This window comes from Vulpes vulpes, chromosome 12 (genome assembly GCF_048418805.1).
Source record: "Vulpes vulpes isolate BD-2025 chromosome 12, VulVul3, whole genome shotgun sequence".
Lineage (NCBI taxonomy): Eukaryota > Metazoa > Chordata > Mammalia > Carnivora > Canidae > Vulpes > Vulpes vulpes.
The window spans coordinates 32,098,217-32,124,035 of NC_132791.1; the positions used below are offsets into that span (position 1 = coordinate 32,098,217).

The 25,819-nt window shown below is 41.9% G+C and overlaps 1 long non-coding RNA gene across 1 annotated transcript in view; it reads left to right on the plus strand.

Moving 5' to 3' along the window:
* The first annotated feature begins 9,749 nt into the window (after positions 1-9,749).
* Positions 9,750-25,819, plus strand: part of LOC112927584 (uncharacterized) — a 74,165-nt gene continuing 58,095 nt past the window's right edge. Inside the window, exon 1 of the long non-coding RNA XR_011995514.1 lies at positions 9,750-9,885. This is a non-coding gene — a long non-coding RNA (uncharacterized lncRNA). The remainder of the gene's footprint in view (positions 9,886-25,819) is intronic.

Genomic DNA, 25,819 nt, shown 5'->3' on the forward strand with positions numbered 1-25,819 from the left:
TTACTACTTTCTCTTTATTGATAAACATTGTATATTATTTATTGCTCCCTATGCCAATAAGATTTAGGTCACCTCCACACTTCCTCCTGTCTATAATTGTACTATTGTGTTTATTTTTTCTGATTACTTTTAAAATTAATTAAATCTGTATTTTTCTATTCTGTCAACTTTTGATGGAATCCCCTTTCATTTTCTCTCCTTCAAGCCTCCTTCATCCCTTGCTCAATTCCAGTGTTAGAGCCTGAATCTTAGAATATAGAGGCTGATAAATTTACTTCCTGTTCTGTAAGGACATGTGAGTTTCCCTTGCTTCATATGCAAATTATTTAAATAGCAATATATGAATTTCTTTACAATGAAATGCAGTATTCATATTCTAGGTTTATTCTAGTTCCTTTACCAGTTAAGAGACCTGAGAAATCAGTAAAGGTAAAAAGGAGGGAGGACGATCCATGAAGGCATTAGGCAAGAGTCTTGGAAAGTACAGAAGACTCAAATGGGCAGGGAGGTCAGGGATGTAGAGGGGACAAGGAAGCAGAGTATGTAAAATGAGTCCGGGATGGTCAGGTGATAGGCAAGTGACAAGGCTATATGGAGAAAATTATTTCTTGGAGCAAAATGGTAGATAAAGTTGGAAAGGTAGTTTTGAACCAGATGGTTGGCTATGAGCCTCAGGCTGTCTGCTTCCCAAAAGTTGTAGCCTACACTTTCCCTGCCTCCACTTCCTGCTCGCTCTCTCTCTGCAACCTCTTTCAATCTGGTGTAAGCCCACACAGCTCTATTAAAATTGTTTTCAAAGACCACCAGAAACTTAATCTAATAATTTGGTCCTAACCCACAGCCTCCTTTAGGTCTGTGGGAACTGATACAATTGGCCATCATCTGCTTCTTGATATTTCTCATTCTCTTTATCTTGTGGCATCATATTCATCATATTCTTCTCCTGTGCCTCATTACTATTATTCCATTCTCTCTTTCAGTGTATTTTCTTTAGGGGTCTGTTGGGTTTCTGCATTTGACTCTTGTCTCTCTCTCCATTGGCTGTTCTATCTACTTCTTCTACCTACCCTATGCTTTGATTCCTGTGTCTCTAGCTTTGACTTTCCTCTCAGGTTCCAGACCTACCTCACATTTCAGTCTGAATAATCAGTCAAAGCTGTTTATACTCAGCATGTGCAAAACTTACCATATTCCCTTCCACCCTGGTTTCTCTCCCTGTTTTGTCTTCCTTAGTTTTGCCATTATCCATTACATCAGCTGGGGTCAGTGCTTCATGATAGCTCTTGATTTCAACCCCCACCGAGGCCTCCTCATACTCAGTCACAGGGTTCTATCAATTTTTTACATATGTCACTTGTCTGGCATTTCTGCCTACCTTTCCCTTCCGATGTGCTCCTGCCAGGGCTCCCTTTCTGCCTTATCAGTATTGAGACTAATGTTTCCTAAGCACTTACTAATGTCTCCTCATTTCAACCAGCCCTTCCTAGTAATCACAGACTTGAATGGGTCAGATCATTTTATCCTTTGCTCAGAATCCTCAATGATTCCACCTCATTGGCAGGATAAAGGTCTAATGCTTTGACCTAGCTTGGCCATTCCAGATCATCCAGTCAGTTTTTCCAGCACTATCTTCCACTATCAGCTCTCATGTAACCTGTAGTCGGGTATATTTCTGATTCCCCCCCAACCTGCCTTTTTTTGCTCCTCTGCCTAATTTCTGATTGGAACTCTTGATGTCTTTCACACAAAACTCCGTTCAGTTGCTACTTATGTCACAGAGGGCCTTTCTTGTGTATTGCCACTTTCCCTTCCTGCCTTTCCTTCCATTGGGGTAAAATGATTTGTTTTTCCTTCATTTTTCTTTATATGACTGAAATCTTAGGATAAGAAAGTGGCTTAATTTTATATCACCTCCTCCCTTCTTGTATAGGTGGGAGGAGTTTTTTAACATAATTAGAGAGTGGTATTTTAATGTAAAAGACATGCCTTTTGAGTTCAGAATACCTAATCGGAGCTTGGTTCCTATTAACCATTTTATCTTTAGCAAATCACCAAACCTCTTCAGCTTCTGTAAAATGGGGATAAATTTGTATCTCCCGTTCTGTGAGAACTAGAGTTCTGTGAGTTGATATCTTTGGAAACTGCAAGATTCTATGTTTCTTTTTCTTTTCAGAGTTTATAGTTTTTTTTTTTCTCTGAAACCCTGTCCCCCAGCCTGTTTTATTACTGTAAGATGGATGTTACCCATAAATTCTGTTTTACAGAAGACAGTATGAGAAAGGAATGAAGACTTACATTTATCTAAACAAATATCCTCTCTCGAAATGATTCATATGCCTAACAAATAAGAATTTTTGTCAAGCACGGTAAAGTACTTAGAACCACAGAGGCAAGCCCAGAAATCCCCAGCTGCCTCAGTGTCCCTTTCAAACCCAGGCATACTGTTGGCCTATTTAACCCAGAAAGCAGCACAGGTCTTTTCAGGGTCTCTAGAAAAAAGGGTCTAGAGAAGGCTTTCCGGCTAGATGTCCGGAAAAGATGTCCCCCTGACCACCAGAGGGCACTCTATGCAACGTCAGTGAACCATAGTAATGGAAAGACGTAGTGTAGACTTTGGAGTCCTGGGTTCCAATCTCTGTCTAATGTTTTATATTAATCAACCTACCCCGCGTTTCAGAATATGAAAAGTGGCTAATATCTACCTTGCATAATTGTTAAGATCACGTAAGTGAGAGCACCTACCCCTGGTACAGGCATAGGGTTGAGACTATGAGGTGCCTCTTTGCCTTCCTTCTTCCCATCTTCCCATCCCTGTATTCCAAGATTGAGTTCACTCTCTTGGTCTGGGTCAAGAGAGGCTTCCTATAAGGTGACTATTGATCAGAGCAGGGCAGTATCCCTTGACCCATCTCAGGGCCCCCCAGATCTCCGGGGTTGTCACTCTAAATATAGCTTTTGGATGAACAAGAAAATGCAACCAGTCAGCAGCTCCTAGTGGCTTCACAAAAGCAGTTATTGGCAGGGAGCCCACAGTTAGAGAGCGTGGAGACAAGAATAGTACTCAAGGCTAGTTCAGGGCTCTTTCTGCCAGTTTCTGCTGCCACTGCACATGTGGGCACAATTGGGGATTAACTCTTCCCTTCTTTTTGCAGCTTTCAGCCATGGCCTTTATTAAGTAGGAGCTGAATTTCAGTTACTTCTAGAAAAATTATTTTCCTATACTTAATAAAGTGGCATGTTAAACTTATGTACAGAACCTTTGTTTACCATCCCTGAATTACAAATACTGATTTCAGGCTTTTCAAGTTGATTACCAGGCTGACCTTGTGTATCCACTCAAGTGGGTTTTGTATAAATCACCACCAACCTGAGACTTAGGCCTCTTGAAAAAAAATCACAGGCTCTATTTTGGCAGACACTAGCTCATTTATGTTTCCAGTAACTTTTAAGCATGATTATTGCCTTGCCATGCTTTTCCTAACCACTTAGCTTTATTGTGGTGGTTGCATAGACTTAAGATATCAGATTTCATTTGGCCTGTTTCCGTGGCTAATTCATTAATCTGCACTTGACAGAACAGGGGAGATATCTGTTCCCTTACCCTGATGGCTAGTGGTGGTTGGTATAGGTCATTGAGTTTCCGTATCCATGTCTAGTCTGTGCATCCCAGAATACTCGCTTTCTGGAGGCCAACAAGAATAGAGCCTGAGTGTTAGGAAAGAGAAATCTCTCCATGAATCTTATGGAAAAGACTGAGTCAGAAGCACATACACAAAAGATTAAGTGTTCTTTTCTTCATTGAATAACGTAGGGTTTGGTTCTAGATATTAGCTGGTTCCTCTCAAGCTAGCTTGAGGAACATGGATCTCAGTGTTTACTGAGATCGAGATAGCTTGGAAGGCAGGCTGTTGGCTGAGCAGCTAACAAGAGCAAAGATAAGAAGAGGGATTCATGAATGGCAGTCACTAAAAATTCCAATTTGATGAGCATTTACTGTACCAAATGCCTTATGTACATCATTCTACTTGACCCTCAAAACAACCCTCTGAGGTTAGGCATTATAATAATCCCTATTTCACAGATGAGAAAATGGAAGTTAAAAGAGACTAAGTTACTTGACCAAGGCCATTTGGCAATAAATTCAAGGCTCCATTAAAGTCATCATATAAATCATTTTACTAGTTAAAAATACAAGAGAGCATTTTACTTGATTGTCACTTCTTAGAAGTAGAATCAGTCACACTGATTGAGCACTCACTACTCTGTTCTAGTCCCTGATCAGGTTTATTACCTCAAGAAAGACTTTTCTTACCCCTTATGGCTGGTTGGCCAGCCTATCCCCTCCATGCTCCATCATACGTACCAGATCTGCTTTCCCACACTGTACTGAAACTGCCTGTGTGTGACAGCCCCTTTAGGTTGTGAGCAGCCTAAAGGTGTGGTGGGAACTGGGTCCTATTATCTGTCTCTCTTTAACACTGGGCAGAAGGCCTATATTATAGTAGCTGCTCAGGAAATGTTTGCCAGATAAAAACAAAGTCTGCAGAGAGCTAGCCAACGTCTTCGCGATGAATGAATTCCAGATTAAGTACAGAGGGGTCCAATAGGAGTTTAGCACAGAGTATTAGGAGACAGAAATTTCTCCTTAAATTTTGTAGAAGTAAATGGACCTACAGATGCCCATACAGAAAACATCATTGAGGTTTTTTTTAAATGGTCTTTTATGGAAATACATGAATGCAAAGTTCACGTTGCGTCCTTCTTTATCTGACACCTTCTCAAAGTGAATGTTGCTATACAGCACCAATCAGTAAACATTCATTGACTGGTAGAAGATGCCAGGACATAAAGGAGATTACTGGTCTTCCTCAAGATGTGTGCTGAGATGCTGTCTTAGCCTATTCTGGCTGCAGTGATAATATCATAGACCAGAGGGCTTATAAACAGCAGAAAGTTATTGCTCACAGTTCTTGAGGCTGGAAGTCCAAGATCAAAGTGCCAGCATGGTCAGTTTTTTAGTGAGGGCCCACCTCTGCCTTGCGGGCTGCCAACTTTTCCTTATGTCCTCACATGCCACAGGAGGCAAGGGAGTTCTCTGAGCCTCTTGTATAGGGACACTAATCCCATTCATGAGGGCTTTACCCCTTATGACCTAATCATCTCCCAGAGACCCATCTCCCAAGACCATCACCTTGGGGATTAGGGTTTCAACGTATGAATTTTGCAGGTACACACATTCAGACCAGAGTGTATTTTTCAAAGTGCTGTCTACACTGACTAAAATCACTCATGTCTGTCCATAAAGGACCTGAACTAAAGATGTCCTTCGGACGGGGGGTTAAATATCGACGTAAACCTTGCCAGATTCAGCTCTGTGTGGTCTGTGACTGTAAGCTGCAAAACTATATGGCAGACATTCTTGGGATGGGAATTGGAGCCTTTTTCATGGTCCTCTATTCCGGACCCATGGGAAGGTTTCAGTTCAGCCATTTATCATTTGAGTGTCTGCACCTTGGTTTTAGAAACAGATATGAAGGCCTCAGGAAATGGAATATCAAGAAATTGTGTATGGTAATGAAGTGTGACTTTATTCTCAATATCATTTTTGCAGGTGCCTGCTACTGTGCTGTGGGAACAAAAACAGGCACTATTCTGTGGCACAGGATCTTGATGTTTATCTCTCTGCGAAGGGTTGGATTTAGGATGCTTCATTATCAGAAAGGGACTCAGGGTTTGAAGTGCAGGTTCTGTTGGGTAACAAGTTTAGGACCAAGATCAACTACATTGCCAAGAGACCACAGGAATTTCTGTTCTCTCATTGGTCTTGAAGTAGAGTCAAGGTCTGTATGTAGACAAACACCACGTGAAATAAAAAAACCTTCAGTGTTTATTGTTTTTTTTGCTTTCTTTACAAATGCAGATTGGTTAGAGAAGAAGACTCTGTCCTATGGATGGATCTGTCCTTAAAGCATTATGGGAAAGTCTCCTATTATTCCATGCATTTATACTCTCGACCTGGCTAGACTGTTAGTTCCATTAGTATAACAATTTATCTTTGATTATGCATATGTGTGTGTGTGTGTGTAGATTTGTATTTAGATTTAATTAATTAATTAATTTATTTATTTATTTATTTATTCATTCATTCATGAGAGACATGGAGAGAGAAAGGCAGAGACACAGGCAGAGGAAGAAGCAGGCTCCTTGGGGGGAACCCGATGTGGGACTCAATCCCAGGACCCTGGGTTCATGCCCTGAGCCGAAGGCAGATGCTCAACCACTGAGCCACCCAGGTGTCCTGTGATTGCTTTTTTTTTTTTTTCCTGTGATTGCTTATATATTTTCCCTACTTGTTATAATATTTGAATATAAAGAGGGGCTCAATAACTGTGGTGACCAAATGAGCAAGATATTTGGAAACACATTTTGAGTAGAGATGCAATGTCACCATGACCTTTGTTCTCTAGTAAGGAAGAGACAAGAAATTTAGCTGTTTCTCCAGATGCCCTGGTTTAGAGTAGTTGTTTTGCCCTGTCCTGCCCTGCCCTCCATTCCTTTCTCTTCCTAATTTCCCTCCCCTCCCCACCCTCATCTTGCCCTCCTTTTCCCTTCTTTCTGTCCTTTCCTTTTAAGAAAATATATTTGAATTGGGGAAGGTTTCTTAAGGATATGAGTGTCGAGGGTGTCAAAGATGCAGTAAAAAAGACACAGGTTCTGTTTGGATTGCCTCTCAACCTTTAAGTATGTTTTGTTATTTGGAAAATGTGGGTATGACATCTATCTTACAGAGTTGGTTGCAAGAATTAAAGATTTGAAAAGTGCCTGTGGTTATTAGTAATTGGCATCAAAGGAACTCAACAAATGGTATAAATTACATTGTTTGCGAAAAACTTAGAATGGAAATTTACAACCCATTTTTCCTGCTAAACTGGATACTATGTTAGTCATTCCCCCAAACTCTTAGAAAATGGAGTAGCACAAAAAGGCTCTAATTCCCATCCCAAGAATATCTTCCATACAGTTTTACCGCTGACAAGAACAGACCCACAGAGAGCACTCTGTATTTTTTGGTATGCCAGTAACTCAATCTAAAACCATCTATTTTCCCACAATTTTTAAAAATTTGTATGTGTGATAAACCTATTTATTTTTTTTTTGTAAATAAGTGTTCCAAGGCACAGTATTAAGCCCCCAATATTGAATCTGTGGGTGGATCTATGGGTGAATGATAAATATGAAAGTTAATGTGAAATATCAGCTGGATCCTAACCTACAGTTAGAAAAAAATAATTGATTGAGAACAAAGGCCTTACCTGTTTGACATGCTTTAGCCAGTGAAGGGTAAATATGACAATGAAAGTGCTGAGCACGATTATTCAGAATAAGAAAAACAAATTTCTCAAGACTCATTTTCTTGATTACCATTTTTCAGATGATGTGACTTTGACACAGGATATTTCTACTTGGTGCACATCCTAAAATATCTTGCACTAATATAGCCTTTCATTCAATTTTTTTAAAGATTTGATTCATCAGAAGGAAGTTTGTTGTAAGAGAAGGATGTGGAATTCAGTGATAGGCAGACCTGAGTTTGAAATGTAGCAACACCATTAAGGGACAGTGTGATTTTTGTGGTATAATTAAAAAAATAAATATTTGGGTTTTGTCCATTGTCTCTTAGAACTCCAAGTTCCTAAAACTCTTGGAACTTACTGTCTTTTGTGTGCTAATGAGGTGACTCCTCCTGGAAAGGAGTCCCTACACAGTCATGTGCTTGGAGGGCTAAAACTTTCATCTGTACCCCTTGACTTCCTGGATGGGGGGAGGGGCTAGAGGTTGGGTTCAGTTACCAATGACCAATGATTTAATCAGTTGTGCACATATCATGAAACCTCCATAAAAACCCCTGGATGATGGGGTTCAGGGAGCTTCTGGATTGCTAAGCATGTTGATGTACTAGAAAGATGGCACACGTGGAGCAGGCATGGAAGTTCTGCACCACCCTCCCCTAGCACCCCAGACCTTGCCCTGTGCATCCCTTTCATTTGGCTGTCCATGAATGGTATCCTTTAACCATAATCTTTTCCTGAGTTCTGAGTGTTGTTCTAGGGAACTAACAAACTCGAATAAGTAATAAGAATCCTGAATTGAGGGCAGCCCCAGTGGCTCGGTGGTTTGGTGCCGCCATCGGCCCAGGGTGTGATCCTGGAGATCCAGGATCGAGTCCCATGTTGGGCTCCCTGCATGGAGCCTGCGCCTCCCTCTGCCTGTGTCTCTGCGCCTCTCTCTCTGTCCATCATGAATAAATAAATAAAACCTTAAAAAAAAAAGAATACTGAATTGGCAGTTGGCCTGGCAGAAATGTGGGTAGCCTGAGTCCCCCATTTGTTATCTGGCTTCTGAAGTGGGGGCAGTCTTGTGGGACCGAACCCTTAAGCTCTGGGGTCTGTGCTAACTTTGGATGGTTCACGTCAGAACTGAAATAATTGTTGGACTCCTCATTGCTGCAGGAGAATTGGGGAAGTGGTCTAGAAAAATCACATGTTAAGAAAAAAAAAACCTACACAATTCTTAAGGGAAATTTCTTTAACTACAATGAACTTTTTTGTAATCTATCTGAAAAATGGAGGACGAGGGCATTCTAAAACCTCATAGGGTGATTAGGAGATATATAGATCTAAATGACGTACATATTAATTCCCCTCCCTCATTTTCCTACTTAACTTTTAAGGAAGTGCTAGCCATCTGTGCAGTACTATTCAGAATGGGATGGAGAACATGGCAGATAAATAACATGATGATGGCTCTAAATTACATACTGAAGATATGGAAAGGGGAATTCTAGGAGCTCTGCATGAAATGGGGAAATGTGGAGTTATCTTTTGAAGTATAGTAATAGTTTAGCAGCCAAGTCATCCAAATATTAATAACTTGATAACCTGAAGGAAGAGCTATCATCGCATATTATCCCAGTCTTGTTGAACCTTGTTTTCCTTTTTCAAATGACTTAAATGAAATTATGGAGGGCTTGCCTGGCAGATATATTGAGAGAGAGAACTTGTGTTTGATCAGTGAGAATTTAAAATAATTTTTCTTAGGCTTAGAACTGTGGACCAGAACCAATAGGTGAATTTTCCCGGCAGAAATTTTAACACATGTGACACCAAGGTTGGTTGTAGACTCCCACTCGGGGATGGCTGGAGCCCATCTAACCTACTGTCTTGTTGCAGAGCCTGTACACTAGGACAGAGTGTCCAGAGAGGAAAAGAAGAGGTGGGGCGGGGGGAGTAGGGAAGCTAGGCCAGCTTAGGAGGAGTTTGAGGGTCTGTGCTGTTTCACTAAGAGAACAGGTGTTGTAACTTTGTTGATTTATTTGAAGTTCTGTCTCTCACGTTCAAGGAGAGGCAAGCTAATTCTGGTCACTCTAGAAAATAGTATTAGAACCAATGGGCTTATAGTACTGAGAGGTAAAATGCAGTTGCAATTAGGAAAGACTTTTCTGATAATTAGGGGAATTCAAAAGTTGAATAGGCCACCTTATAATGTATAGAAAGGTTCTCGTCGCTAAAAATTTCAAGCACAGGGTGCACAGTACAGTGATTAGGTTAGACAGCCTCCTCCAATTCCTTAGTAAATCCTCTAAATCATTTCTTAAATGTCAAATAACATCAAAACCAAAGAAATACATATATAATTCAGCTAACCTGGACAAGTCAAATTTAAGTTTTTATCCTGTTTTAGGTCCCCTTCCAAAGAGAGGAGATGGTGACATGTTATGGGGTTGAGTGTACCACATGTGCATTCTCAGGTTTCTTGATCGACCTCTCCAGTGAACTACCCACAGCCTCTGATTCACCAGATCACAGTCATCAAAAGTGCCGGTCGGTGAGTGATCTTACCTAAAGAACCTTGCAGTGAAAAGTATGTTTTTTGGATATCTTACAGTGTTTTCAGTGTATACTTCTCTTATCCTTTAGACTTTAAGAGGATGGGAGAGGGAGGGACGGTATTTGTTGAGACAGACCCAGCTAGATTCCTATCCACCATTCATTTCTCCTGACTTCCTTGCTAACAGAATCCAGATTGTATGCCCAGCTCAGGGAGAGAATCACTGTCCCAGGCTCCCTCACAAGTAGGGGCAGTCAGGTGATACTGCTAATGATGTTTACCTGGAAGTCAGTCAACCAGGGCCTTTTCAAGGCCCATTCATGCCTTAAACATGGATTCCTGACTGGAGCAAATACAGCTGTCTTGAGACTATAAAGGGAAAGCCCAGAGAATTTTAGAAACATCAGCCCTGGCATTGCTGAGCCATTGAACAAACCTCAGCAACTACCTTGGCCTGGTAGTTGAGATACCTGCCTTGAGATATATATATATCTGCACTTGTATTTTCTGCCACTTGCAGTTGAAATTACTCCTAATTGGTCACTTGCGCATAGCCTTTATTCACTGGTCAACAAATAATACTAGAGCTTTGGCTCTGTACCATGTGAAGTGCTAGTCCCTGGATACAGAGGTGAATGAGACATGGATCCTTCCTTCAAAGAGCTCTCACACTCGGTCCTAAAATCCAGAAGAACTTTAGGCAGCAGCCTAAGAAGAAAAGTTAGATGCTCTGTTTTTCTTTTCCTGGAGTCTAGAACTCTAAGATGTATCCACTAGAATGTTGGGAGGACAGCTGTGCCAGGAACAGTGGCTGAGGATGACCTAACATCTGAGCTTGGCTCTCCACATGCTTCTCTGAGCCTGTGCTGCTGACATTGTGGTGGCATCTGTTTTTGGTGATTTAGCCATTGAGAAAGAAGAGGTGTGAGTAGTGTTTACATCGATTTGATGGGATGTTAAATAGCATTAATTTTCTGAGTACTTTATTTAGCTTAATTTGTTTAAAAGGTACATTACCACTGTAAACTGTGAATAATATATTTAGAGATTTCTATTTAAAAACCATGTGAATGCTCTCTGTAAGATGTGTTTAGAAGTGACAGTTTACTCCCGAATACCTTTATGATCATGTATTAATATTTTCAGGGAGGATGATAAATATATTCTATTTATATATATATATATATATATATATATATATATATATAAATATATAACCCCCAAAAACTATATATACACTATATATAGATATTTAAATAACCTCTGTAAAATAAAAACTTTAAGAGAACTCCTGAAAGGGAAATGAACCAAGTGATCATCTAATGCCATTCAATATTGGGACTTGGTGTGATCAAGATCATCTTTCTACTTTCCTGACTTTATTCTAGTTTTATTTTAATTAGGATGTATTATTTTTATTTCTAGAAAGAATGAGTGTAGGGAATTATGTACTGAGCCATGACAAATGAATTGACATAGAAACAGCACAGCCATTTTTAATCTGTTTATATAAATAGATCTGTATAATTATCATTAAGCATCATAAGCAGATACTGCTAAAAAGAACAGTTCTATTTACTCAAATTGAAGTTGGATTTTATTACAATATATAGCATAATAAGTTAGATTACATTTTAGAGAGAATGAGATAATGATAACATTAAAGCCATTATATTTATCATATCTACATAATGTGTATCTGGACATTAATACCTATTTATTAAGCAGATGGTGTTACATATCCAAAGGTTTGGTATCTGTAACCTAAAAGTGGTGATACCTTCTTTTGGGGATGTTGAAAGGGAGAGGAGACTATATTCTGACTTATCCTTTTTCATGTAATATACGATTCTAGAATCTTCTGTGGAGTCTTTTCCCTGAATGAGGATATTGGATTCTTGAATCCATGAAGCCACCGTAAGAAGATCACACAATCAGATATTTTAGAGTTTGAAAAGATGATGAAATAGAAACTTAGTGATAAAGGTATCTTATTCAGTTATTTTTTTAACAATCATTAATACTTACCTGAGATACAAAGATGATTAGTGATGGTTCATGCATCACTAGCAGTTAGTGCTGGGGAGTGGTTCCAGTGGAGAAGAAGCAGGCAAGCTTGACTCGTGGAAATCAAGGGAATGAGAGGATGCCATGGTAAGAATGAAAAGTATCCGTTGCTAGCATCTATGTCAGGCAGGGTGGAGCCATTGGTGACCTTCACTTAAGTAGACTCGTGGGAAGGGTGAGGGCAGAAACCAGCTCCTGGAGGAGAGGCAAGGTGACGGAAGGCAAGTGTTGGATTTGGCAGTTTTCTCCTTCAAGGGTCAGTTGGGGTGCTGGGACCAGAATTCAAGTCTCCTGCCTCTTGGATTATTACTTGTTCTAGTAAAGCATGCTGAGAGTTCAGTGAATGCAGAATTCTATCAGTGTTGAAAGTTTAGTAATACCTCGCTTCCTATTTCTCAGCAGGAGCAGCATGTTGGATCTTTATAACCCTAATCAGATCTCACTACCTGACCTGGGCCAGGCTTCAGGGCAGCGGGCTCCTGTTTTTTGGCATGGAAGGGCTCCTTGGAAGCAGGGACTCTGGTTTTATGTACATATGTGTTTATGGACATGGTTATCTCCTTTCAGCCCCCACTGGTCTTTTATTTTCTCTAAAAATAAACCAGGGACATCTTTGCCAAGGGCATGGCCACTCCCACTCTCTCTCTCTGTTGAACTTTGGAACGTTTGGCTAATTAGCCAAAGTTAGACCAGATAAGACTAGTCACCTCCAAGAAAGCCCTGCTCCTTCATTTCTGTCAAATTGCCCATCCCTCTGAAGTCCAAATTCCCTGATTATTTCACAGTTCCTTTACTCTGGTTCCTCCAAATATTCGCACTCCGCTGGATCCTTTCCATTGTGCGCACAGAAACATTCTTTGCTTTGTTAACAGTTACCCCCCCCCCCCCCCCCCCCCCCCCCCCCGCACTCAGCTGTTCATCAGAGTGCTATTCAGCCAGAATTTAAAACCTTCATCTTCCTCAGGATGTTGTTTCCCCAAATTGCTTCTCATTGAAGACCGATCTTCCCCTAACCTCCACATTTTTGTGGGACTGGAAAGGAGGCTTGCCATTCTCCCAGATTCCCAAAGAATTCCCAGCCCATTAACTCGCTCCCCTCCCCCCATTTAAACCTTCTCTCGCTTTGGAGGTCAAGCCTCCCAATTCCATCCCTTCAACCCTTCCCCTTCACTGTGGCCCACCAGCTTGCTTGCCCCTCTCTCCTGTGGAAACTTCGAGGCCCGGGTACAGAGTTTCCTTCTTTTTGGTGCTAACTCCCCGAGTATCAGTGTGTCCCTAGCTACTGAACAAACCCAGAGAATAAAAGTGTTCATTTCAGTTGGCCTCTTCGGCATTTTTTCATTCCCGTTTTGAGCAGGGCTGTGAAGAGGGAAGCCAATTCCTGGCGAGCAGCGTGGAGCAGGAGCGAGCTGGGGCCGAGGGGCAGCTCCCAGGTCACTCTCTCGCTAAGACCGCCCTGGGGCTCCAGGGAAACAGGAGACTTTGTAAATAACTGCAGCCTATTCCGGCAGGATCTTAAACTCCTGGACCACAATGAGAAAGAGAAGCTGTTTGTTTCAGGTGCCCCCGGGGCTCAGGTAGCCCTTGATAGTAGGACAGCAGGTTTTACAAAGAGCCAGGATATTCCAGCTAATCAGGGAATAGCTTGTCAGCAAGTGGGGAAAAAAAAATCTTTCAATCATAATATTATTAATAAAGAAAAGCCAGAGAGTTCCAGGAGGCTCTGATAACAAAGCACAAATATGTTACAGTTTTTGGTGAAAGGAACTCAAAATAGTTTCCTCCCTGGTTTCCTCGGCTTGGGAGTCTGTCTTTTCTCTGGCAGCTTAGCTTTATCTGTGTTGTGTCAGTTAGATTTGACCTGTGAGGGAAGATCTTTGCTTTTCATTTCTGCTAGCTGCACGAGTTTCTTGCTGGGCAATGCTTTTGCTTCATCCCTTTTAATGGGTGACCAAAGCGATAAGTGCCGGGGGTGAAGGAGGAAGCCGTCTTATTCAGAAACCGGAATAATTCCAAGAGTCCATTGAATGGAGAGGCCGGTCTAAGAGTCTGCCTTGGACCGTCCCTATCTTGGCTTTTACTGGGAACTGAGGTTAGGGAGGTTGGGGGGAGGACTAAGGACTGAAATGGGGGGTCGGGGGTGGGTAGGGGAAGCAAGGAAGAGACAAAATGTTATTTCTCTTGTATATTGAATTTATCTTCCAGGTACATGCCCCAGTTGCAGAAAAAAGCCCCCAAAACCAGCTATTCAGAATGTTCTAAATGGACAACTAAAAAGCTTAAACTCTGAGTTATATATTTTTTTTAATTTTTTTATGATAGTCACAGAGAGAGAGAGAGAGAGAGAGGCAGAGACATAGGCAGAGGGAGAAGCAGGCTCCATGCACCGGGAGCCCAACGTGGGATTCGATCCCGGGTTTCCAGGATTGCGCCCTGGGCCAAAGGCAGGCGCCAAACTGCTGCGCCACCCAGGGATCCCTGAGTTCTAATTTTAGCTCTGATTTAATTCTTGAATGTTGCAGCCAGAAACTTAGGGATCCTCATGGAATGGAGGCTTTCCATTTTACAGCTGAGCAGATTGAGGCCGCAGGAGAATATACCAACTTGCTCAAGGCATTGTAGCCATGCTCTTTATCAGTAACCTTCTTGCAGCATTTTGCCTCCAAAAACAAACCCAAATTCCCCGAGATCCATCCCTCTTAAATGGTAAGATTCTTTTATCTTTACTAAAACTCTTAAAAATTTTATAGACTAATTTTTCTGAGAAGTCAGTGCACTTTATAGTCCTGATCTTTCATTTCACATCACTCTTATTAAATAAAGGACTTGGGTTCCTGAGGACAGTTAATACTCAGAAGGTGTGTATGACTTGTTCAAGATAAAAAGGAATTGAGAACAAAAGCTGGAAGTGACTTAGAAACCAAATCTATATTTAACAGAAAAAGTGACTTTCCAGAGTGTACCCAGCAGGGAGGAGGCTTCAGATGTAGGGAATCACTGTTATTAATCATACTGTCATGTAGGTCATTGAAGGTGATGACCTATTTGACTCGAGAGAACCCTGAGCCAGTTTATTTCCTTACCCTAATCTTCCTGCTTCCTGGTCAAATCAAGACCCAACCGCGCCATGCATCTTTCTGCTTTTAAATGATTTCACTGATCTGACTCAATATTTCTATTTGCCATCCCGTATTACACGAACAAACAGTCCGATAAAGGAAAGGCCAGTCTCTAACCCATTTCTTGCTCGTGCTGTCAGCCCTTTCTTCTGCTTGTCTTCAGCTGAACAGGAAGCAGGGTCTCGTGAACCATTTAGTCTTGGCCCAACTTGGCCAGGACACGGTGCAGAAGACAGAACATTACTTTGTACTTTTCCTGATAATTCCTCGATTGACTGTATTTCTTGACTCTTTCTATTTAACCCATATCTTAGTATACGACCTTGAAAGCCAATATTTTTTTGTCGTTGTTTTATGATTCCTCTTAACTTCCCCTTGGTCCAATTGGAGAATGTCATGGGATTAAAACCAGTGGGAGTTGAGATGAAAACATCACTTGTAGGAACTAGCAGAACTCATAATCTTAGGTAGAAAGCAATAGAAAAACCTTGCTGTAGAAAAAGTAACAACAACAACATCAATCCCCGAAAAGTTATACGGTGATTTGATATTTGTGAAACCTTAGCAATGGGAATGGACACATTCCACTTGAAGAGAAGGTTATTGGCCAGCAAATGGTAGTGACAGATAATTCTTTATTTTTCACTTAAATTGTCATTTCCTCTAGCATACAAGTCAGAGTAGTAATATGCTGGTGGTGGTGGGTATTGAGAGAACAGTTTGGGTTTTTTCCTACCTCATTCTTGTATGAAAAGGTCACTTCCTACCACTAGAGGTGAGACTATTTAAATGGCACTCTCTTATTTTCAGTAGTATATCTATGATCTTTCCAAATGATTCATGAAAAGTAAAACATTAACATTCTGGGATGAGGATTTTTCTTTCTTTCCTTTTTAAAGAGTTTTAAGTAGCAGTGGCTCCCAATTCTGTAGTGTGACTTTGGGTGGATAATTACTACAGAATACTGCAGACCTTTCTTCCCCCCGTAGGGTGATTGATTTTAACCTTTCTCCTCTGCCAAACCTTTGTTCTGTGCATGACATTTCAACCCCCACCACTTCCTATGTTCTATTTTGCTAAAGAAAATTGCATTTTCTATTTCTGGATAAAGCATGGTTGTTTGTGTCAGTCAATTTAACACAATACACCAGTTCTTATTTGTGCAGAGGAAGCACTAATAAGATTCTAGCAGGAGATGGGTCCTGAGCCCATGACCAAGCCTCCTGTTGGGCCCGGAAGACGGAAGCCACAATAATCCATTACTGACGAAGCTACTTAACGGTGATATAGCACCATTTTGTCTCAGAGACCTCCAGGTAGTATGAAGTCTGTTTCCTACCCTACACACTCATTCTACAAACGATACGTGAACATAAAGGAAAATGGTTGTGTGGATAGTGGAAAGGACAGGAGTTCTAGAGAGTGTGACCTAACTTTTCTGATCCCTGCTTCGCCATTTGCCAGGTCTGAGCCATAAGACATATTACATATCATTTCCGAGCCTCGGGTTCCTCATCAAAAAATGAGGATTAAAGAGATCATTTCTAACTTGCAGGGTTGGTGGGGGAATGAACTAAGATAATGAACACAAAGCTCTTAGCACAGTGCGTGTTCCATGGGAGGCACTCCGTAAGTAGCTATTAGGATGAGATAGCTCCTATAGGGAAGGACATACTGTGTTTTGATGAAGTAAGCAATTGTTATTCTGAGTTGTCTTTTGGTTAAAAACATGGTTATAGACCTCCCGCTCTTTTGTTCCATAGAGTATATTAGCTGTGGAGAAAGTTGAAAATATTCGATTTCACTGCAGTTTATGCCATAATTCATTTGGCATTCAATGAATGACTGCTGGATGCTCTGTGCTGTTCTAGATGCCTAAGTCAAGAAGTAAAAACAAAGAGCAAAGAGGCGGTGTGACGGAAAGAGAGAGCACAGGGTCTGGCAGAGGAAGGAGGTAGACACGGCTCCGCATTCTGTCTCCGTATTTACTATGTCATTTAGGCAGGTCGTTTAATTTCTCTGAGCCTAGTTTCTGGATCTCTAAAATGTGAATAATAATACACACCTCACAGGGTTGTGATAATAGGTATAAAGCAGTTATGATCGGGGATGATACTTAAAATGCTCCCTAACCAGCATGGTCAGGGCATTTATGAGCCAGAAAGTACCAGCTGTAGAAAACCTAGAAAGTGGTACGTACCGATGGAATAGGAGCCGTGCTGCTAGTCCCGCTAGAACAGGGGCCATGAATGTAGTACAGAAGAGCCCAGGTTTTAGTTTGGGGGTTGGGAGTTCATTATATTTTTTTATCTTCTGTATATTAATGACGTTTTGACATCTTAAAACCATTCTGGCCATTTTATTGGCTGGCCCTTTGGGAAGTAGCCAACTCTTAGAGATTGCAAAGGGCTCAGCCTCTGGGAGCAGGCCTCTGAGCAGCAGACTAACCAATCCAGAGCCATACCTCCTTTATCCAGTCTGTGCACTCCAGGAGACCATATCCCTCTGCCCTAACCATCTCAGAGCCTGGTACCAGGCCACTAGGCACCACCCTAATAGCCCAAAGCTTGAAGAAATCATTCAAACTCACCAGTCCTGAAGTGTTTAGCCTGCCATGCCTTGCCTTACCTGAGGAAACCCCATTAAAGGTTCTGTCCTAGACTTTCCTCTGCTCCTGTCTTCTGCCCCCTGACTGAAAGCTGGCATATCCCCTGTGTCCCTGCATGGTGGCAGTGCCTCCCGTCTCTAGGACCCACAAGTGTAAGAGATTTTTATTTTCCTGAGCCTCTCCTGTGTCTCCTCTTAGAGCCACATGTGCATCATGTTGAGCACAGCAACCAGGAGTGGACAGGGAGACAGGGAGATGATTGCCATATTGTATGAAACCTGCTCTGCTGAGAGTCCCCGCAAGGGTGGAGAGCACCGTGTAGGGAGCCTCCGAGTCTAGCTCATGGGGGCGGTGGGGGGATCCGGGAGGGTTAGGAAAGAAGAGAGAACATCTGAATTGAGTGTTGAAGGATGCACACAAGAGTTGGCAGGCAGAGATAGCCCCGTGCGGAGGGAAAAGCCTGTGCCACAGCATGGCAGTGCACACGTGTGAGATGTGTTTAGGGAAGGGGGCCCAGGAGAGGGCCTCTGGGGCTGGGCAAGGGATAAAACTGCAATTTACATCAGGGCTAGAGCTTGAAGGACCTTCCAAACCACTCTGATGTATGTGAGAAGCAGTTTGGAAAGGGAGAAACACGGGAAGGAAGAGCGAGCTGTGTTGCTGTCTGGGTCAGTGAGAGATGAGGACCCAAGGGGTATACCAGACCCAGAGATGTGCTAGACATGGAAGAGCAGGATCTATGTCAGTCACTGGGAATTGGGATGGGGGAGCAGGCAGCTGAAGACAACTCCTGGGTCTTTCACCTGAGCAATGGGGGCATGCAGGGTTCCCAGAAGAGGGGATGGTTTTAGGGCCAAGGGCTTCTCTGTTTATGCAACTGCATCATTCCCCCTGCCTATCGGGTCAAGTAAGGCTTGCTGCTGCTTTCTTCTGGTTTGTTGGGTTTTTTTTTTTTTTTTTTTTGGTCTCACAGCTGTAAATATTTCATGCCAGCGGCCATGTTTCTGTTTTATTTTGGGAATGGCACTTTAACTGGTTTTTCAGTTTAAACGGCTCAGGAACTGAAGGGCCATTTTTGTCTTCAGGGATATGTTTGGTGCCGAAGATGGTAGACAGTTGGGTGTGGGTGAGGACACATAGCGCCTGAGGTCTTGCAGCTTAGAAGTAACATCTTGTCGTTTGAGGATAACACTGCCAAAGGTGCGTGGGTGTATCTTTGAAGAAACAAAACAAAAAAAAAAAGCATGACCAGCAATCCGATCTGGGCGAGGTATCTATAAAAGTCATTATTTTAGTTATTGCTTTAACTCTTATGGAACTGCCTTACTGGCCTTACTGATGGCCCGTTGTTCAAAGTGAACTGCCCCCCATTGCTTTCAGGGGGTGGTTGGCCAGCCTCTCAGCAGATTTTTTTTTTTTTTGGCACTGTCCTGTTACATGGATTCATTTAGAATTTTGCTTTTGTGTTTCCTCTCCCCACCATCCTTGGCAGCAGCTAGTAATCACCCACCCCCGGGGCTACAGAGCACAACAGGCCCCTGGTCCATGTGTTCCAGCAGGCAGTATTTCAGAGCCAGGAAGGCGGTACAGAAGCCAGGCCTTACTATCTCTGTACTGCTCTGTGGCACTGAAACGATTTTGAAGAGGGATGGATTTATAAGACAATTCCTTTCTTATTGTAACAGGTGCCTATCCAACTTTTGGATTCTAAAGAGATTTGCAATGTCTGGAATTTTCTTGACAGCATGCATTTCAGGTGTTTTAAGTTTCCAGTTTGTAAAAAAAAAAAAAAAAAAAAAAAAAAAAACTAAGAACCAGGCTCTTTATATCCATCACATCATTTACTACTATAACAACTACTGTGGGCTGCGTTCATGAGCTCTTCCATATGTTAGGCCCCATGCTAAGCACTTTACCGAGATTATCTGAGCTCGTCTTCACAACAACCCCATGAAGTAGGACATGGGTACCTTTGAGTCTCAGATGACAAAACTGGAGCTTTAAGAGGCCATATCACTGGTTCAGGTTCACTCAGCTCTAAGTGGTCAAAAGTCCAACCCGGACCCTCATCACTTAGAATTTGTACTCCTAGCTACCACATTCTACAGCCCTGCGAGGTAAATACATATAAATGGTAACCAATTTTAAAGAAAACGAGACTGAGGCTTAGAAAGGCTTAGAATCTGGGACCCAGATCCCTCTGACTTTAGAGGCAGCCGCATTGCTCTCTGGGGCACCAGGTGAACAAAGCATTACTTTCAATGAATTATTTTATCGTCTCCTGACCCTGAATCCTGGGACCTTCAGAGTGAGCTCATGAGAGCGGTAGCACTTTTGCTCTAACACCTGCCATTCTTTCTCACCATCGGAGACAAAAAAGTACATAAAACAAGAATATTTGCATCATATATTGTTAACTATTAAATCCCAGAGTCAGTTTGGGCTGGCAACATTGCTGAGTCTTTGCTGTATACCAAGCACCATGCCATTAAGATCAAGATGTGGGAGGATTTCTACCTCTTTCTTTGGAGTTTACCATCTTCAGAGAAATACAGGACAGCTATTTATTTTTGTATTTATGCAAATTATATATACATATACGATGCTAAAACATAAAAACAACATATGGTTTAGAAGAATTTCCGTCAGTGCTCCAGGCATCTCCCGATACAAAATAGCGTGGCTGCTTGATAACACAGGTTCCAGCGGAGTTGGATACACAGCGGATAGAGATCACAGCCTCGGCCGGGTGCAGAATCTGGGAAGTGAGGGGCTCTTCTGGGGATGGGTGCCATTTCTCTACTCGCACTCTAGTTTGCCAGCTTCATTCATGATAAACAATTGCATTTTAAAGACGGTTGATCAGTGGCTAAGGGGAGAAACCTAGAAAGAGGAACACTTATTGGAGGATCCAGCCCGTCCTTTTGGGTTGAAACCAGCCCAAAGCACTGATCTGTTTCATAGCACAGATTTGACACACTTAGCAGAATTGGAGGCTTAGGCTTCTAAATCAGAAACAGAGGACAGCATAGAACCAGCTCCTAATGAGCCTAATCACCACTCTCGCTAATCAGGCAGAAAGGATAAAGCCTTTTTAAAAACTGAAGAGGGAAGATAAGAAAGAGGAAAGGAACAGAGAGTTCTCAGGCTCTATTCATGTGCCGGGGTTGTGGTTTTTACTGTCTTCACGACAAGTAGGTGAGGCAGATACTGTGCTTAATTCCATGTTGTAGGTGGTAAAACCTAGGCTTCAGAGTTTGCGGGATTTGCGCAAGATCATGCAGCCAGGAGGTGGTATACCAGAATGTATCCAACTCTTTCTGATGTGAGGAAGAGCTTGTTCTTTTTCTACCACAGTGAAAAGCTTTCCTGAAAGACTCCAAATCACTGCCAAATGGCATTTGCAGTCTTTGGGTACATCCTGCATTGAGATTTGGCAGAAACCCTGGAAACCAAAGGTGAGCAGTATGGCCAGCACACGGCTGGGGACTCTTCAGCTCTCTCTCCTCCCGGGCTGCTGGGTAGTAAGCATGGTCCTCGCTTTACACACCAGGCTTCATTTGTTCTGTGTACCACAATGCGGTCCCACTGCCTATAGTTCAGGAGGCAATTAATTTTCCCAATATTCTCCAATTTTTGGCATGTACTGAATGCAGCCAGAGAGACTCAGCCAGGATCGTATCAAGGACTTATGCCTGTGTCTGTGCGGAGGGATGTGCAGTTGCCATAGCAGCAATCAATCTGCTAAATAACTGGTAACATAAACTGATTCAAAGGCAAAGACTGATTTGGGTCAGGGAATGGCACTCTATAAAAGACAACTTCTCTGTGACTTCTGAGGATTTTTTTAGCTTTTACGGATAGCCTTAGGAATGCAGAGTGAGGGACTGCTCAGATGTAAGAGGGGTGTGTGCCCCTCAAGAGAGGAGCACTGTGCTGTTCCTGGGCAGTTAGAATGGGAAATTCATCAATTCCCAGAGGCTGAGGACCAACAACAGAAATAACAGCATCCATTTATTGAGTTCTCTCCATGTCCTGGGATGCTTCTCTTTCTTGTTTTTTTTTTTTTTTTTCAAAAGGAAATGCTATTTCTTCTTGGCCACCTACATGGAAAGGATTGTGGGGTTCTGATTCTGTTTTCTATGTTGTGCAATGCTGCTAATTATTTTTAATCCAACATGAAAACCAGATCTTACAACAAGAGGACTTGGCATCCCCAGAGGTAGTACTGACCAGTTTAAGTGATTCAGGTTATTGTGCTGAAAGATGAAAAAAATATTAAAGCTGTTTTTTCTTTTCCTCTGGGTTTTAAAACAGTACCATTTTGATCTAGCTTTTGGGTAAGCTTGGCTAGGGGAAAAGCATTTCTGGTCTATAGGAAGAGGTAGCATGTTGTAAAGCAGAAAGTACTGGCTTGATCGTCTGTGTTGACTCACGGGCTCTGCCACTTTCTTGCTGTGATCTTGGGTATTTAACTTCTATCCTTTTGGCCTCAGTTGTCAACACTATAAAACAGGGATGGCGACGGGGATGGTGGTGATGGTGGTGATGGTCATGATGATGATGATGGTGGTGGTGGTGGTGCTGGTGATACCACTTAATTCTCAGTTGCTTAAAATACTTCTTGGAGTGAGATAGAGGTAAAAATTGCCTCACAAGCTAAAAAAGTAAAGATACTTATAGATTGTTTTTTACATCAGGGAGGCTATTCCCTCATTCAAGTCTCCTAATTTTTTATTTTTGTTATTTTGCTTAGTGGCTCTGAATTAAATATTTAACAGATTGCTGGGTATGTGGCTATGGTTAAACAAAGTCTGCAAATTATGAGACAATCCTTCACCTTTCAATCTTGTTTTTGGTCACTAAACTCGTTGGTGCTGCAGAGGAGTTTGGGCCCCAGGAGCCTGTTAGAAGGAGATTCAGACTCCCCTTTATGTTTTCTGTTCCCTCTTTTCTGATTCTGTGACTGAAAATCAGGAGGGGAGGCAGGCATTGTGGGCTGCATTCCCATTTGGAAGCCTCCACTTGCCAGGGTGCTCAGCCACAGAGCTGGGTCAGGAACGCTGTAAATGAACTGTATGCAATGTGCAATTTGGCTCAGCCGTGCCAGCTGGAATACACCTCTAGGAGCTGAGCAGGTGAGTTCATTTGGGGGATCCTACTGTTTTTCAGCCTCTCAGCAGAAAGGACGGCGATTTCTGGTGAAAATGTAGTCTTCAAGCCAGCTCTTTTCGTGTGGACTGTCATTGGGTTATAAACATCATACAGGCAGGGCTGGGCAGCATTTTGAGCTTGTGACCTGGAGGTGAAAGTTTAGCCCATCCCTTCCAATCATTCTTCCCCATGAGGTGGTATTTTTGCATTGACCTAGAGCCCCTCTCCTGGTTTTCTGTGCATGGCACTGCTGTAATTCGTGGCTTCGAAATAAGTGCTCAATTTTTTTTCCCGTGTGTAGACATTGATTTTTTTTCTTTTTAAACCTACAAGGCAAAGGGAACTTGTGCCTGCTATCTGAATATCTCTAATTAGGCTACTTGTGCAAATCTACCAATTGACTTTAATAGATTGGATCCAATTCTGCAACTGTCGGAGGGGAAATGAGATTTCTTTGCCTCCCTAGTTATCTTTGGTACTTTAAGTACAGACAGATTTCCCAAATTCTACAGCAGGCAAGAGTTGCCGAGTCAGAAAGCAGGATTTAATCATAACACAGGTAAATTATCTCTGCCATGAGAAAATCAGAGCAGTAAATGAAACATGAGTCCACTTCACTAGGAGGTCATGTATGTTACGGCGCCACACCGACCTGCTTCTCTGATTATAGATAGTTGAGGCTTTCAAACCTTCATTGTTTTCTTTTTTCTTCTTTTCCTCTTTATATTCCACTGAGCTTTGTTTACTACTTCAGCTTCTCTGCGTTCTACCAATTAAGCCCAAAATTGCCAGTTAAGACAAAATACATATGAAAGAGAGGAGGCGGTGAGAAAGTGGACAAAAGCAATGGAGAATAAAGTTTAAAATTGCTCGTTTCTTCCTCTCCACATCATTTTCCTGGCAGCTGTGTTAGTAAAGGAGAGACTGGGGTTTGCGTGATGGATAACCAGTCACTTACCAGTTGGAATCCCTGGGCAGTCTTGTGCAGCAGTTTCCCCCTTTCTCATGGTTTCACTGTCCCCCACCCATTCCACTTTCCGTGATTTTGCTTTCCTTGGTTTCAGCCCTCCCTTGCCCCACCCCCCACCAACTATGGTCAGGAAGCAGATGATCCTCCTTCTGAGATATCCCCAGAAGGTCAGTAGTAGCCTCTGCTGTGTCCTGGTGCCCATGGCATTCCCCTCACTTCACCTCCTCACATAGGCATTTTATCCTCTCACATCATCAAAGAAGGGTAAGTGCAATATAATAAGGTACTTTGAGAGACCACATTCACATCACTTGTATTACTTTGTTGTAATTGTTGTATTTTTTTTGAAAGCTGTTGTTAATCTCTTACTGTGTGTAATTTATAACTTTAGCTTTATCATAGGTATGTACATACAGGAAATAATGTGTGACTGTAAGGTCCCCTACTGTCCTCAATTTTAGGTATTCAGTGGGGATCCCGTGCATAAGGGAACGCTTTTGTAAAACAATGTAAGAGGCAAAGTTTGTCATTTGAGCCCATCCTCTTTCTATCTTATCTTGATGCTTGCTGCTCAAGTTCCAGTGCACACCTGGGCTCCTCCACATGCAATATTATTGGATAATATTTATAGAAGTTTACAGTATGCCAGCCACTGTTCTAAGTGCTTTAGGTGGGTCATCTCATCATTTTATAAAAGCCCTAAAAGGAAACTCATACCATCTTCATTTACAGATGAGTAAACTGAAGCAATAGGAAAGTACAGTACTTCTCTGAAGGTCACACAGTTACTAAAGTGGGACTAGGATTCAAATCCAGGCAGTTTAACCTGACAGTGTTTTTGTTTTTGCATTACTTTCTAATTATAAAAGTATTCTGTGTTTATTGTAGAAGACATTTTGAAATATTTTGAAACCTAGAGAAGAAAATGAAACCATCTACTCTCTTGACTACTCTGGTAAAACTACATTTTGTTGCAGTGCGTTCCATTATTTCATCTAAATATACAAATATATCTTATGAACATTGCTGAGGTTGTGCTTCAGATACACAGTATCTTACTCTTTTTTTTTTTTTGCAGTCAACATTCTAGTGAACATTTTCCCATGCTATTGTTTTCTTTTAAGATTTTATTTATTTATATGAAAGCAAAAGAGAGAAGAAAGCATGAGCAGGGGGAGAGGTAGAGGGAAAGAGGCAAGCAGATCCCTGTTGAGCAGGGAGCCTGAGACAGAGCCCCATCCTATGACCTTGAGATCATGACCTGAGCTGAAGTCAGATGCTTAACTAACTGTGCCGCCCAGGCACCTCTCCCATGCTGTTGTTATAAGTTCTTCTCTTGGAATTAACCTTGTGTAATTAACCATTCACCTGTTTTTGGACATGTAGGATATTTCTAATATTTACATTTTCATGGTGGGATTAAGGCCTGTTTTGCTTAAGGGGAAAAATGAATCTTTTTAAAATATAAAGGCAAGAAGGAATGCAGTTTGGAGGTCAAAAGTCCTTTGATCCAGATTTATTTTCCTTTTTCAAATTGTCATTTTCACTTTATTTACATTTTTTAATGCTTTGATTCCTCAAGTCTGCTTTCCTTTTACATCTGTACTTACAGATGAGTGAAATTCAGCGTTATGATAGTCTGACAGTCTGTATAGCAAATCTTATTCATAGACTATAGTGGGCTTCATTTGGTAGCATATTTCTTGGTTTTCTGGAAAATCTTTAGTGTTACTCTGTCTCCAGTTACATTTGTGCTATATACCCCAAGGAGCTCCTTATTTTCAACTTAATCATACACCTGCTGTTTGTGTGTGTGTGTGTGTGTGTGTGTGTGTGTGGTACTGGATACTCGACTGGGCCAAGGGAAATGAACCAAGTCACACATGACTCTCATCTTGAGGACCTGTGAGTCTAGGCAAGGTTGAGAATGAAGAGCAAGGATTATGGCTTTAATGATTCAGTGCTTTGATACATATGGTTAATGGTCATAAAGGGTTATAGGAACCCAGCTTA